Source organism: Canis lupus, chromosome 31, assembly GCF_003254725.2.
Source record: "Canis lupus dingo isolate Sandy chromosome 31, ASM325472v2, whole genome shotgun sequence".
Classification (NCBI taxonomy): domain Eukaryota; kingdom Metazoa; phylum Chordata; class Mammalia; order Carnivora; family Canidae; genus Canis; species Canis lupus.
The window spans coordinates 19,588,171-19,603,473 of NC_064273.1; the positions used below are offsets into that span (position 1 = coordinate 19,588,171).

Sequence of the window (15,303 nt, forward strand, 5' to 3'; positions counted from 1 at the left end):
GCTAACATCACACTTCACGGGTAAAAACTGAGTTCTTTCCTTGGTAATAAAGAGCAAGTTACTGATCCACATTCTCATCACTGCTGTTCACCATAGTACTGGAAATTCTAGCCAGCACAATGGGAAAAGAAAGGTCAATATAGATCAGAAAATAAGAAATGATATTCTCCCTATTTGAGAATGATATGATGGTCCACAATGAAATCCCCCCTCCCTCATATACAAAAACAAACAAACAAACCAAAACCTGAAAACTCTTAGAACTGAGAGTTCAGCAAGGCATAGGATACAAAATGTACAGAAAACAATCCATTTTAGTTTTATATACTAGTAGTTGGCAAGTGAAAAGTAAAATTAGAAATAATCCATTTCTAATCACTGAAAAATTAAATACTTAGGTGTAAATCTAATAATATATACATAGGATTTGCATGTTTAGTACCATAAAATTAAAGAATATCTAAATAAATGGATAGCATATCAAGTTTGTAGATTCGAAGACTGTTGGGATCCCTGGGTGGCGCAGCGGTTTCGCGCCTGCCTTTGGCCTAGGGCGCCATCCTGGAGACCCGGGACCGAATCCCACGTCGGGCTCCCGGTTGCATGGAGCCTGCTTCTCTCTCTGCCTGTGTCTCTGCCTCTCTCTCTCTCTCTGTGACTGTCATAAATAAATAAAAAATTAAAAAAAAAAAAAGAAGAAGACTGTTGATGTCAGTTCTTCCCAAATTTACAGACATATTCAATACAGTTCCTATCAAAATCCCAATAAGATTTTTCTAGATATAGACATGATTTTCAAAAACTTTTATTTGAAAACTCTAGAGTATAAGAACAATGAAAACACACTTGAAGTAGAATAAAATAGGCAGAATCATTCTACCCAATATGAAGACTTTCTAAATAGCTACAGTAATCATGACAATATGGTACTGACAGAGCAAGATAAATGGAACAGAAGAGAGAACCCAGAAATGTTCCTCAAACAAGTATGGCCAATGGATTTTTTACAAAGTCACAGAAGCAATTCACTGGAGTAAGCATAGTATTTTTAACAGACAGTACAACAATTGGATATCCACAGGCAAAATTAAAAGAAAAAAAAAAGCCAAGAAAACTTGTTTAAACCTCATTCATTAAATAAATATTAACCTAAAATCAATCATATGTTTGAATACTAAGCATAAAATATAAGTACAGAACTTTTAGAAAATAACACAGAAAAAATATTCAAGGTCTACAGCTTCCTTAGACATGACACCTAGACATGACACCACATTTTTAAAAAATGATAAATTTACTTCCTTTTTTTCTGTGAAAAAATTCAAAGAGAGTGAAAAGGCAAGTTACAGATAGAGAGAAACCATGTATCTGGCAAAGCACTGGTATCTAAGATATGCAAAGGTATGTAAAGAACTCTCAATATGCAATAGTAAAAATCCAATTATAAAATGACATAAAGACAGGGATTTCACCGAAAATATTTGTATGGCACACAAGATAAAAAGATGTCTAGCATTGCTAAACACTAGGAAAAAGCCAATGAAGACTATATGAAGACTATAAACAGCTAAAATTATATATACATATATACATATATATAATTTTCTATACATATATACGTTATATCCATATATAACTTTATATATGTATATGTATATCAGAGATAATACCAAATGTTGATGAAGATACAGAGAAATTGGATATCTCATGCACTGCTGGTAGAAATGTAAAATGGAACACTTTATAGTTGTTTAGAGCTTTTTTTAAAAACAAAACATACACTTAGCTCTATAATCCAGTTTTTCACTGCAGGACATTTAACCCAAGAACTAACAATGCAATCCTATGCAAAAATCTCTACCCACATGTTTATAGCAGCTTTATTTATAACAGCCTAAAACTGGAAATACCCATAATATTCCCCAATGGGTGAATGTTTCAACCAGCTTGCAAAGGAAATAAGTGAGCAATAAATAGACATGATCCATTGATGCAAATAACAGCCTTCTTTTCTTAAAGAATTATTTATTTATTTATTTATTTTAGAGGGAGGGGGAGAGGGTGAAATTGAATCTCAGGCAGATTCTCCCTTGCTGAGCACTGATCCTGACTGAAGCTGGGTCCCAAAACCCTAAGATCATGATCTGAGCCAAAATCAAGAGTTAGAGGTTCAACCCACTGAGCCACCCAGGCACCCTACAAGTCAATAGTTTTTATGCAACCCAAAGGCATTTTGTTCAGTGAAAAATGGCAATCTAAGAAGCTCATAGACCATATGGAACCATTTTGTAATAATATAAAAATTACAAAATTATCATAATGGAAACATTAATAATTGTCGAGGATTAAGATTGTGGAAAGGTGGTAGGTTTGACTGTGAAAGGTTAGCATGAGGTAGATGTTTTTGATGATGGAGAGTTATGTAGCTTGATTCTGCTGTTTATGCAAATCATATGATGCAGAACTATGTACACATTGTACCAGTGCCAATTTCCTGTTTTGTTTTGCTTTTTATGTTTTTTTTTTAAAGATTTTACATATTCATTTATGAAAGATAGAGAGAGAGGCAGAGACACAGGCAGAGGGAGAAGCAGGCTCCATGCAGGGAGCCCGACGTGGGACTCGATCACAGGTCTCCAGGATCACCCCTTGTGCCAAAGGCAGACGCTCAACTGCTGAGCCACCCAGGTGTCCCACCAATTTCCTGGTTTTGATATTGTAATATAATTATGTAAGATGAAACTATTGAAGGAAACAGTAAAAGGTACAAGGAATTATATACTATATTTGCAAATGTCTTTGTATCTATAATTATTTATAAATAAAAACATGTTTTAAATGATTATATTATTTATATTAAATGTATTTTAATAAATAATGTTTAATATTAAATTTTATATTTTAAATTTTATTTATTATATAAATTTAGCATTTATTATATGAATATATTTATTTTATTTATTACATTATTAAATATCAAGTTTAATATAATATTGAATAATATGCTATATATTAAATAATGTATTAAATTATATTGACATAAAAAAGACATGCAAAACTAAATAATGTTTGGTTTAGGATTCATACAATTGCATTGAAATATAAGAAAAAGCAAAATAATTCTCCTAAATTGTCTCCTAATTCTTATTCTCTTCTAAATCAGGAGAGAATACCTGAGTATGAAAACACAAGAACAATATGGCCTAAAATTTGGTAATGTTCTATTTTTAAACTATTTTAAATCTATTTTAAACTGACTGTTCAGGGGATCCCTGGGTGGTGCAGCGGTTTGGCTCCTGCCTTTGGCCTAGGGCGCGATACTGGAGATCCGGGATCGAGTCCCACGTCGGGCTCCCAGTGCATGGAGCCTGCTTCTTCCTGTGCCTCTGCCTCTCTCTCTCTCTCTCTCTCTCTCTCTGTGACTGTCATAATAAATAAAAATTAAAAAAAAAATAAAAAAAGAGAGGAAAAAAATTAAAAAAAAATAAACTGTTCATTGTCATTTAATGATTTTATGCACAAATGCTGTATATACACTTTGTATGCCTTCAAAAACCTAGCATGGCTAACCAAACATTGTTGACACAATGTATAACTTAGGTTATTAGTTTTATGGTTCTTAATTAGGACTACTTTCAGATCAAAGGCCCACTCAAAAATAATGTGAAGAATGCAACTGTGATGTAGCAAGAATCTCCTTACCTGCTAGTAATAGGTGGCCTGGTATGAGGATAGTTGGGTGCTAACATGGTTTTCTGGCAGTCTAATGCAATTGTGAGGCATGTCAGATGGAGCACCCTTCGCTGCCTGAACTGACAATATTCAAGTGTGGGCAGTTATTTACAAGAAATGAGAGTTGTAATACAGAACCTGATAAAGCCATTTAAGCATAAAAGTATTATTTTCTGCTTTACATCCTTCTTTGCACTGGTGTTTTGGCTAGTGAAACTAGACCAAAATGGTAGCAGCATGAATCATGCCTTTATCATCATTTTTGCCAATTTTTAAATTTTAACCCAATGATCTGATCCAGCTTGGACATATCCATAAGACTATTTAGCTAAAGGCAAAACCTCACTAAGATAATGCCGAGATCTAATTTTATTTTGCATTTTTTTTTTGTTGAAGTGAAACTGATATAATATTAAAATTAACTACTTTAAAATGAATAATTCAATATCAGTTGGTACATTAGCAATACTGTGCAGCCACCACTTCTAATTCCAAAGCCTCTTCATCACCCTAAAAGAAATCCTATATTTAGTAAACAGTTTATTTCCAATACCTACCTCCCAGCCCCTGCTCATTGCCTGGAAACCTCCAATTCTGCATTCTGTAGGTATGGACTTAGTGAATTCTGGATATTTCACATACATGGAATGATAGAATATGGGACCTTCTGTTTCTGGCTTCTTTTACTTAGCATGTTTTTGATATGTTCGTCCACATCATGGCATGTATTAATATGTCATTGCTTTTTGTGATTGAATAAAATTCAACTGTATGTAGATATATAACAAATATCTATTTATGTATGGATGGACATTTGGGCTGATTCCACCTTTTGGTTATTGTAGATAGTGTGTTATGAACATATGCGTGCATGCATATGTTCTGTTTTCAATTTTGGGGACTATATATCTAAGAAGAATTGCTTGGTCATTTGTTGATTCTATGTTTAATTTTTTTGAGAACTATCAAATGGTTTTCCATAGTTTTGCACATTTTATTTTTCCACCAGTAATGCATAAGCATGATGATTTATCTACATTCTCCTCAACCCTTGCTAGTGTCTGCCATTTTTCCATTTTATTGTTTGTTTTTTACATATAAAGATATCATGATTGGTGTGAAGAGTTACATCATTCTTGTACTTCATAATGACTAATAATGTCAATCATTTTTCATGAGCATTTTGGTCATTTGTATAACTTCCTTAGGGAAATCCCTATTCAAGTCCTTTGCCCATTTTTAAGAATTGAGCTGTTTGTGTTGTTGAGTTTTAAGCATTCTTTATATATGCTGGATACGACCCTTATCAGATATAAAATTTGTAAATATTATCTGTAATTCAGTAAGTTGTCTTTGAACTGTCTGGTAATGTCCTTAGATGCACAAAGGCTTTTAATTTGGTAAAGTCTAATTTATCCTTTTGTTTTTTTTCCCTTTGTTGCTCATGCTTTTGGTGTCTGAGCTGTAATTTTGAAAGGGCTCTTTTAAGAAATTATCTCCTTTATTTACTGACATAATTAAGATTGTAATATAATTTGATGTATACTTTTACATTAGCTTTCATAATTTTACAGTTAAAAATTTGGCTACTTTTATATATAATAAACATGAGGTACATTTTTTACCACAATGCATAGAAAACTTTATAGATACAAATACACTATTAAATAAATATTCATACTCATTAAATATTATGACTACTGCGCAGTACAATAGCATTCAGACAGAATAATCTCTCTATAAGATCATCCCATAGCTTTCAAAATTACTTTAACATCTTTTCAGAAAACATTAGTTCTTTAAAAGAATTATTTGAGAGTTTAATCCTATTTTCAAACTGGAAGCTGCACAAGGTATCAGAATAATTTAGGAGCAGAAGATCAGAATTCTTCATTTGAAACCTTTGTCAGTTACTTGCTATTTGACCTCAGACTATTTACTTGTTCACAATGAGTATCATTTTTCTTCAATGGCAAATGGCATTTGAACATTACAAATATCTGACCTAATTATCTTGTAGAGTTCTCTCAGGATAAAAAAGAAAAGTTATGAAAGCTTTAAAATCTGCATGCATTAAGTAATTTGAAATTTTTATTGTCATTTGGGTGGGCTTGGATATTGAAATAGCCTAAAGTTAAAAACTGGGTGTCAAACACAAAGAAAATATTAACCCTGATAACTTTTAGTTATCTGCTCAAATATGGGCAATTCAGAGGGAAGAAGTACCACAGTGCCTTGATTATGTGACAAACTATACAGAGCAGCTCAGCTTGCTCCCATGTCAGAGCTATTTATGGTGTAGTACAAAAAATGTGACATATTATTTCACAGGTGGAGAAAAAAACATTGATAACATACCAATTTACTGTGGTTCCATAGTATTGCATTCTTACAGTTGAAAGCCTTCAGGAAAATTTGATGATGTTAAATTGATACCTTCTTACTCTAGCTATTAACTTCAATTGATATTTGATCTCTATAAAAAAACAACAACAACCAGGAAGCAAAACTTTTAAATCTTACTTTGTTTTGAAATCTAACACACTTATTGAAAGAAAGCCAACAGTAGTAAATGGACTCAGCAGATGAGCTATACTACTTAGTATAGCTAAGTAAACAACCACCAATAATTGTCTTAAAGTAGGGGCCACCAGAAGAAGCTTTTAAATCAGTGCAATTGCCCCCATAGTATTAGACATTGCTTATAAAAGAGCATTAACTGGATGACCCATGAAATATTGTCTTTTTTGTTTCTTTATTTCACAATGTAGGATTCCCTTCATTAAAATAGCCATAATTTGTTTATGCATTTCCCTTAGTCATATCCCCGACACTGTCCAAAATTAAAAATTTTCTCTGTTGTCCATATAAGATCCAGTTGTTCATTTAAATTTAACATTTTTTTTTTTTACAGAACAATGGAAAACAAGGTTTGAGGGAAAAATATTTCTCATTACATTTGATTTAGCTTCAGAATTAAAGGATATGTTTTAATCCAAAGGCCAAATAGACATTATGAAAAGTACTACTAAAAGCTTACTAGGAACAAATGCCCTTGACAATCTATAGATGCAGTGGATAGATGGTCCCAGAACAGCACCTTGTGACAATTTCCAACCACTTTTGTGAGCAATCTTTCCTGAGCCACACATAATAGAACTAAAGCTTTTTGTTTCCTATTCTTGTAATTCTTCAGTTAATACATTCTATACAGAGAGGAAAGGCAAATCAAAGTTGCCTAGTTAAAAAAAAAAAACAAAAAACTCTTCAAATTAACTTTGCAAATATCTTCATACAGTGACCTATAAAACTGTAGGGAAATAATGAGGGTTAGATGAGTGAGGGGTAAATAAGATAAAATTGATTACAACATCCATAATAGTGGACCAATAGTGCCATCTATTGCTTTAAATACAAGCCTGGTATACAATAACAACTTTTATGTTCTAAAATAATGTTACTCTGCTTTTATTTAAGATCACTTTATATACTTGCAAATAACATAATATTAATAGCTGGAGTTACACTTTAAATTCTATATTATGTGTAGCATGTATTTATTACATATTAAATTTACTATATTCATTATCTTTTAGGTGATAGTTTCAGTTTATTAAAATATATACCCTTTCTAAGGAGTTCTGTGCAAGGAGTGAGTGAAGGATTATGCTAGATGTAGAAAATAGGAACACCAAACAAACCATGTATCCTGCATATAAATGGTGTTCAGCTTAGAAATCAAATTATCTGAACATATATATGTGTGTGGGTACATATACAATAATACAATATAACCATACTGCAAATCCCTTGGTTTTTTGCAAAAAATGCTTGAAGAAAGGGAAGGAAAAGGAAATTACTCCAAAATCTGTCAAGATGTTCTTGTAGCAGTTCTATATTATATAACTTGCAGTATTGCCCTGGGTTTTATTTTGCTTCTTGCTTTATTCTAAGAGAAGTTAAGTGACTGTTTTTAAAGCTAAGCTGCTTTCCAGACAAATAATGAAATACTTAGACCCATTCCTAATAAAACCATGAATGCCAGAATGTAAGGAAATGAAGTCCTAAATTGTTATAAAAAAACAAACAAAAAAGAATGGTAACAAAAATACAATGTAGAAATCTATACCACCAAACATGTTTTTCAAATAAGAAAGTGGGAGCACCTGGGTGGCTCAGTGGTTGAGTGTTTGCCTTGGGCTGAGGTCGTGATCCTGCGATCCTGGGATGGAGTCCCACATTGGACTCCCCGCAGGGAGCCTGCTTCTCCCTCTGCCTATGTCTCTGCTTCTCTCTGTGTGTCTCTCATGAATAAATATATAAAAATCTTTTAAAAAAAGAAAGTAAATTAGCTTAGATGATATGATGTTGGCAAAGATGCTCCACAGGAAGTAGTGAAGAAGGAAAATGATCCCAGATTGAAGCATGTTACTGAAGGAAGAAGAAAGTGATTACAAAAGGAAATTTAGCAGATGATCATTGTTTACATTGCAATTTTAACCACATCATGTGGGATTTTTTCACCATCATCATTATTAAGGTGTAATTTACATGCAATAAAATTCACCATTTTTAGGGTGTAATTCCGTGTTTGGGCACATGAGAATATAGTCATTTAATCACCACAGTAATCAACACAACAGTTGTATCAACTGAGACATTTCCCTTAAATGTCCCTGTAGCTCTCCCTTTTTCAGTGTTCCAGCACTAATTTATTTCAGACACCAATAGTTTTGCCTAGTCCAGAATGCTATACAAGTAAAATTATGTGGTAAACAGTATTATGATTGTGGCATTTAGCAAAGCACATTGGAAATTCATTTATGCCTTTCAATGTATCCATATTTTGTCATTTATGCTGTTCTGTAGTATTCCATTGTGTGTATATGGACACAAAATTTTCTTTTCTTTAAATATTTTATTTATTTATTTATTTATTTATTTATTTATTTATTTGAGAGATGGGGGGAAGGGCAGAGGGAAACAGAGAGAATCCCAAGCACACTCCCTGCTGAACACAGAGCCCAATATGGGGCTAGTTCCGGGGACCCTGAGATCATGACTCGAGCTGAAACCAAGAGTCAGACCTTCAAATGACTGAGTCACCCAGGCACCCCTGGATCCAGAGTTATCCAGGTTTTTATTTCACTTGGGGAGATATATAGGAATGAGATTACTGAGTCATATGTAAGTGTGTGTTTAACAAAGTGAAAAGATTACCAAACCATGTTTCCACCATATGTATCACATTGTGCATATCCACCAGCTGTGCATGGTAGTTCCTTTACTCTGGTGCTCTCATCAGCACTTGATACTGTCAGTTTGTGCTTGCCTGTTTAGATATTCTAGTAAACCTATGATACCTCAGCTTGGCTTTTAATCTGCAATTCCCAAATGACAAATGATGTAGAACAACTTTCCATATGTCTGTGTGCCATTTGTACATCTATTTGGTGAAGTGTCTGTTCAGATCTTGTATGCATTTTTAATTGGATTATTTGTCTTCTTATTTCTGTGATGGAGTTTTCTGTATGTATTCTGGATGCAGATCCTTTATCAAATATCTAATTTGAAGGCATTTTCTCCCAGACTGTGTCCCTTCTTCCTAACTGTATTTCAAAGAATAGTAACTTCTAATTCTGATGAAGTCCAAGTTATCATTTTTGTTAAGGAATGCACTTCTGTTGTCCTATCTAAGAAGTTATTTAATCTGTCAAAGTCACTAAGATTTTTTGTATGCTTCATTCTATAGCATTGTAAGTTTAAGAATTTTATGTTTTTAGGTTTTACATTTAGTAAAATTAGTATAGCTAATATTAAATCTTGAAATCAGGTAATGTGAGCCATTCACCTTTGTTGTTGTTTTGTTTTGTTTTGTTTTCTATTTTTTGGGTTGTTTCTTACATTTTGGCTATTCTAATTAATTTGTGTTTCTACATGGATTTTAAATCAGTTAGTGCAATACTAAGAAAATCCTGATGTGAAATTCCAATGATTTTCCAGATCATAGAGGAGAAATGACATCTTAACAATATAGCATCCTCTAACCGAAGAACACGCTATCTCCATCATTTACTTACATCTTCTTTGATTTATTTCATCTGTATTCTTTAATTTATAGCACATAGACATCACATATATTTTGGAGGATTTACATCTAAAATTATTCCATGTATTTTTTGGAGTAAAATTACATACTTTTTAAAAATTTTTTAATTTTAATTTAAATTTTGCCAACATTCAGTATTTATTTGTATATTAAAGTGGAACTATTTTTTAATCTGTGACCTTGCTTATGAGTGTGTGTGTATAGATTCTTTGTGATTTTCTAAGTAGATATTAATATTCTCTGTAGGACTGACAACTTTATTTTATTCAAAGTATTTTATTTTATTTTTCTTTTATTTTCTTTTCTTAGTACACTGGCTAGAGCCTGCATATGATATGGATTAGGAATCATGAGAGTAATTAATTATCTTGGCTTTGTTTTACTCATATGGAGAAATTTTCTCCAGAATATCTGACTTACAAAACCTGGTACATAATATCTATAAAATATGTGTAAAGACACAATAAATATTTCATATTTTAAGGATTATAATCGTAATTTCAATGTTTTTTAAACATCAACATATAAAAATGTTATATATGTAAATATATACAGTTCTGCATATATATGCTTATAGATATGCACATTAATAAAAGATGTATTTTATTATTCTTGTACACCAATGGACTATACTATAAAGACTTTCCTTGGGATACATACAACCCATTCTGCAGACTACTGCCAATTGAAGGTAAGCCAGCCTATATCCATTCTCATTTTGCACCAGCTAACACAAAGAGCAATAAATGCATCTCCAGAACTTTATACAAATATATGTTTACATGTATATAAATAAGTATTCATATTTATATATAAATATATATTATAATATTTTATATAATATATTTATATAATACCAAGTAGTGCAATTGCTAGATCATAAGGTAGCTCTATTTTTAACTTTTTAAGAAACCTCCCTATTATTTTCCAGAGTGGCTGCATTGGTTTGCATTCCCACTAATAGTGTATGAGTGTTCCCCTGTGTCTGCATCCTTGCCAACACTTGTTGTTTCCAATGTTGCTTAAAAAAGAGGGAGAAAGAGGCAAACCAAAAAATAGGCTCTTAACTATAGGGAACAAACTTACAGTTACCCTGAGGGAAAGTAAGGTGGAGATGACTTAGATTGGTGGTGAGGATTAAGGAGCCACTTGTGATGAGCACCCAGTGTTGTATGTAAGCACTGAATCACTAAATTCTAAGTCTGAAACTAGTATTACATTGTATGCTTACTAACTGGAACTTAAAAACTAAAGAGAGAGAAAAAAACCAATAGGCATGATATTTATATTTCCTGTGTCAGCCAAGGTTTAGGGTTTATAGGGTGCAAGATCCAAAAAGTATACACCTGAAAAAAAATCTTATTCATTTCTTTGAATATTTGAACTTCTTAGAGGATTATATCTTGAGGGAGTGGTTTAGGAGAAGGTCTTGAAGGTAGTATGATCCTTCAAATCTAGGAATTATGACAGCTCAGCAAGACCTTTATGCATTACACTTGTCACACCCAGAGTGTGACCACCTCTCACTAGCTTCACAACTATGATTCTGGAGTCAGCTCCATCACATTGAATCTCTTACTGCCAGAACCTCCTAAATGGTCTTGCTGTTTCCTCCTGTCTCTGGCAAAGCACAGCAACTACAGTTGGATCTTTTTTTTTTTTTTTTTTCAGTTGGATCTTTTGAAATAGCCTGTTCAGAATAAAATCAAGCCACTTGTTCTCTTCTGACTTTATCTCCCACCACTACAAAGCTACTGACATAGAACAGAAAACCAAAACCTAGCTCTGAGCTTATTGGAAGCCAAAGCTACAAGAAAAGTAGACAATGTGGATTTCAGTATTTTAAGCACAGATTCCTATGTGCCTCATGCCAGAACTTTGATTTTTAAGAGGAGAGATATTATCCTTTTTTGTATAATTTGTTTTGGACTTGCTTTGCAAAAAAATACTTCTGAATGAAATCCTAGTTTTCTTTATATAGTTGGGTTTGAAATAGTTTCAAAAATGGAGTTTGGGATGTGTGGGTGGCTCAGAGGTTGAGTACCTCCCTTCGGCCCAGGGTGTGATCCTGGAGTCCCGGGATCGAGTCCTACATTGGGCTCCCTGCATTGAGCTTGCTTCTCTCTCTGCCTGTGTCTCTGACTCTCTCTCTCTCTCTCTCTCTCTCTCGAATAATAAATAAAATCTTTAAAAAAATGGAATTTATATGGCAATCATAAAGTCCCCTCTATGTACAATCATTTGCAGGTTAGCAAATCATCCAAAACTTTAATTCATATAAAAACACAAACTGGATAAATGAGAAACCACTCTCTATATATTCATGTATATTTAGTCATGATAGGTAGAAAGATAATGAAAGAGAGAGATGAAAGAAGAAAGAAAGAAAGAAAGAAAGAAAGAAAGAAAGAAAGAAAGAAAGAAAGAAAGAGAAAGAAAGAAAGAAAGAAAGAAGATAATAAACTAGAGTATATAAATGATTAACATAAATCACAGAAAACTATAATTTATAAAATGTACCCCTTAATATGGAAGGTTTCAAGATTCACTTACTGATGGGTTAGCATTTGCTAATGTGATGTAATGAATAATTGAGTATAAATTAAGCTGCTATAAAAAAGACTCTAAAACATAGTAGTGAAACTAGTGATGTTTATCTCTCACATAACAATATGGCTGAGCTGGTGACTTGATGGTGTCAGGGATCCAGGCTCCAGCCATTTTGAGTTCTGCCATTCTCACATGCTATTGTTTATAGAGTTGATGATATCCAGCCACCTGAAATAAATGAACTGTTGCATCTATAATTGAGTTTTCCTAAGAAATCTTCCATTCACTCTTTTCCTTTAGCAGGGCCATTTTTAATATCCCACAACAGCTGATTGCCTGATTAATGTCCCATAAAATGCATAACTTGCTATTATGAATGACCTGAATTTTGGCAGGAAAAAGTATAGACAATATTATATGCGACATACTAGCCATAAATTATCTTTTGCTAGCATTGAATACAACTTTAAATATGCAAACAGTCATAACAAAAAACTTTCCCCTTTGAATATTTCAAAAAGATTTTCTCATAGCTTAAACATACATCAGAATGTGTTGCTCTTAATCTCCTATGAAAGATTACATCTACTTGATAAAACAATGACAAAATCAAGACTGTTGCACTTTTCGCATACTGAAACAGAGGACTCTTATGTTTTCAATCAACAGAATAAGCTCAAAATCTGTCACAGGGAAACTAGGCTAGTCACTGTCAGAATAAGATTCTCCTGAATGGCCACTTCTAAACGTTTTAAGACATGTTTGATAGGGCAGGGTGTGCTAAGAAAGGAGGATCAAACTATATTTTAAATATATAATAGTCATTTGTCTTTAATATTTGACTGATTTGAATAAAATTGTGATATAGCAAATCCAAATTTTGAATATCTATTATAATTCAGATGAATCTGGTGAGTTAATGCAGATGAGACATTTAAAAGTACTTGATACACGGTAAACATTCTATAAGCAATAGCTCCTGTATATCTTACTTGTAAATGTCTGCTGAACACAGTAGATAATTTTGTCAGAGGACAAAATTAGCCCATGCTTCCTCCCTAGTTGACATGATTACTTTAAAAATACTTTTAATGTCCAACTGGTGACTATTACAAAATATTTTTTTAAATTAAGGCAAATCAAGGAATGAAAACCTACCCTCTACTCCCAGTGACTTTCAGTGTGATTCATATATTATGCAATCACATGAATGTTTAATTTTCAAAAAGATCTTTCCTTTCCTTCTCCAGAACCTGACTACCTAGGTCAGAAGTGTGGCTCAGCCTTTAATGTTGTGGCCTTGAATAAGTCGATTAACTTATCAAATACCTGGTTTCTTTATTGGTAAAATAGGCATATAGATAGCAAATACTTCCCAGGAACAATGCATGTAAAGAGTTTAGATTAGGGCCTGGTACAGAATCAGAGCTCAATTAAGTGATGTCAATGATTATTTAATTTGTTGTCATTCCTTAAAGATTGATTAAAGAAAAACAAAAATGGAGAAATACTTTCAATCTAATAGGTTTTATTATTATTATTTTTATCCCCAATAAAATATACTAGTGCCCCAAATGCATTTCTTAATGGTCAAAATGAATAATATATTTATAAACCTGCAAACTTTTCTATATGGAATAATATAAAATGTATTTTTCTATTTGTTATCCCACTTGTTACCCAGACGCATCATTCAGTAAAATATTGAAAAAATAATGGTTATCTGTTTGAAATCAAAGTCTTGGTCAACTTGAGATTACAATTATCTGATGTGTTCAAATTATTTGTTTTTTGTTTTTATTTTTGTTGTGTTTATAGAAGATGTGAATGTGACCGTTAGCAAATAAGAAAAGAATTGACCATATAAAACCCCCTAAAAAGGAGAGTAAAATGGAAAAGTAGCCCTCCCTCCAAAAAAAAGCAAAGGGTAGTAGGTATCATGAAAGCCTGATGGAAATTATAAGAAGAAATATTTTTTTATTCAATATATAAATGTCATTTGAAGTCCCTTTCTCACTTCTGAAAACTGACATTCAGGTCCCTGCAGCATCATAGTTCAGAATACTGAACACAGTTGCCCTGCCACGTTAGCCAAATAGAATTGTATTTATTTTATTTATTTATTTTTTTAATTTATTTATTCATGATAGTCACACGGAGAGAGAGAGAGAGGCAGAGACACAGGCAGAGGGAGAAGCAGGCTCCATGCACTGGGAGCCTGACGTGGGACTTGATCCCGGGTCTCCAGGATCGCGCCCTGGGCCAAAGGAAGGCGCCAAACCGCTGCGCCACCCAGGGATCCCTATTTTAGTTATTTTTATTATTATTTTTGTGAGAAAGGATGTGGGGAGAGAGGGAGCAGAGGGGAGGGGAAAGAGAATCTTAAGCAGGTTCCAAGCTCAGTGTGGAGACCCTGTGCATTGGTCCAAGACCCTGAGATCATGACCTTAGCCTAAATCAAGAGTCAGAGGCTTAGTCAACTGAGCTAACCAGGCACGTTCCAAATAGAATTTTAAAGAATAGTGAAATAGTTGCTGAAATTCTCAAGCAGAGAGGTAAACTATTTTTTTCTAGTTTTTCCCCTTAAGAATTAGTACATTACCAAAACCTTTTTGACATACTACTATACTTAGCCAGAAAAGTATTTTTTAATATTATTTAATAGTAGTAACTATAGTTTCTGGGGGAAAAAGGAGATTATTCTCTCTACTTCTGGACCATTAAAAACATTTTCTGGAAGAATAAATATATTCAAAATATTTATTGGAAGAATGTATATATTCAGACACATGCATATATACACATGTATATGCATTTATGTATGTATGCATACCATACATGTAAACAGATTACATAGATGGTTAGAAATAGGTAATTAAATAAGTGATATATGAGAGATGGAGGAACTTTTT

The 15,303-nt window shown here is 32.9% G+C and overlaps 1 long non-coding RNA gene across 2 annotated transcripts in view; it reads left to right on the forward strand.

The window, feature by feature from the left end:
• The window catches only part of LOC112661646 (uncharacterized), a 52,997-nt gene that overhangs the window by 17,745 nt on the left and 19,949 nt on the right, over window positions 1-15,303 (forward strand). For both annotated transcript variants that reach the window (XR_007407617.1, XR_007407618.1), the window contains exons 3-4: window positions 3,164-3,213; window positions 10,482-10,532. This is a non-coding gene — a long non-coding RNA (uncharacterized LOC112661646). The remainder of the gene's footprint in view (window positions 1-3,163; window positions 3,214-10,481; window positions 10,533-15,303) is intronic.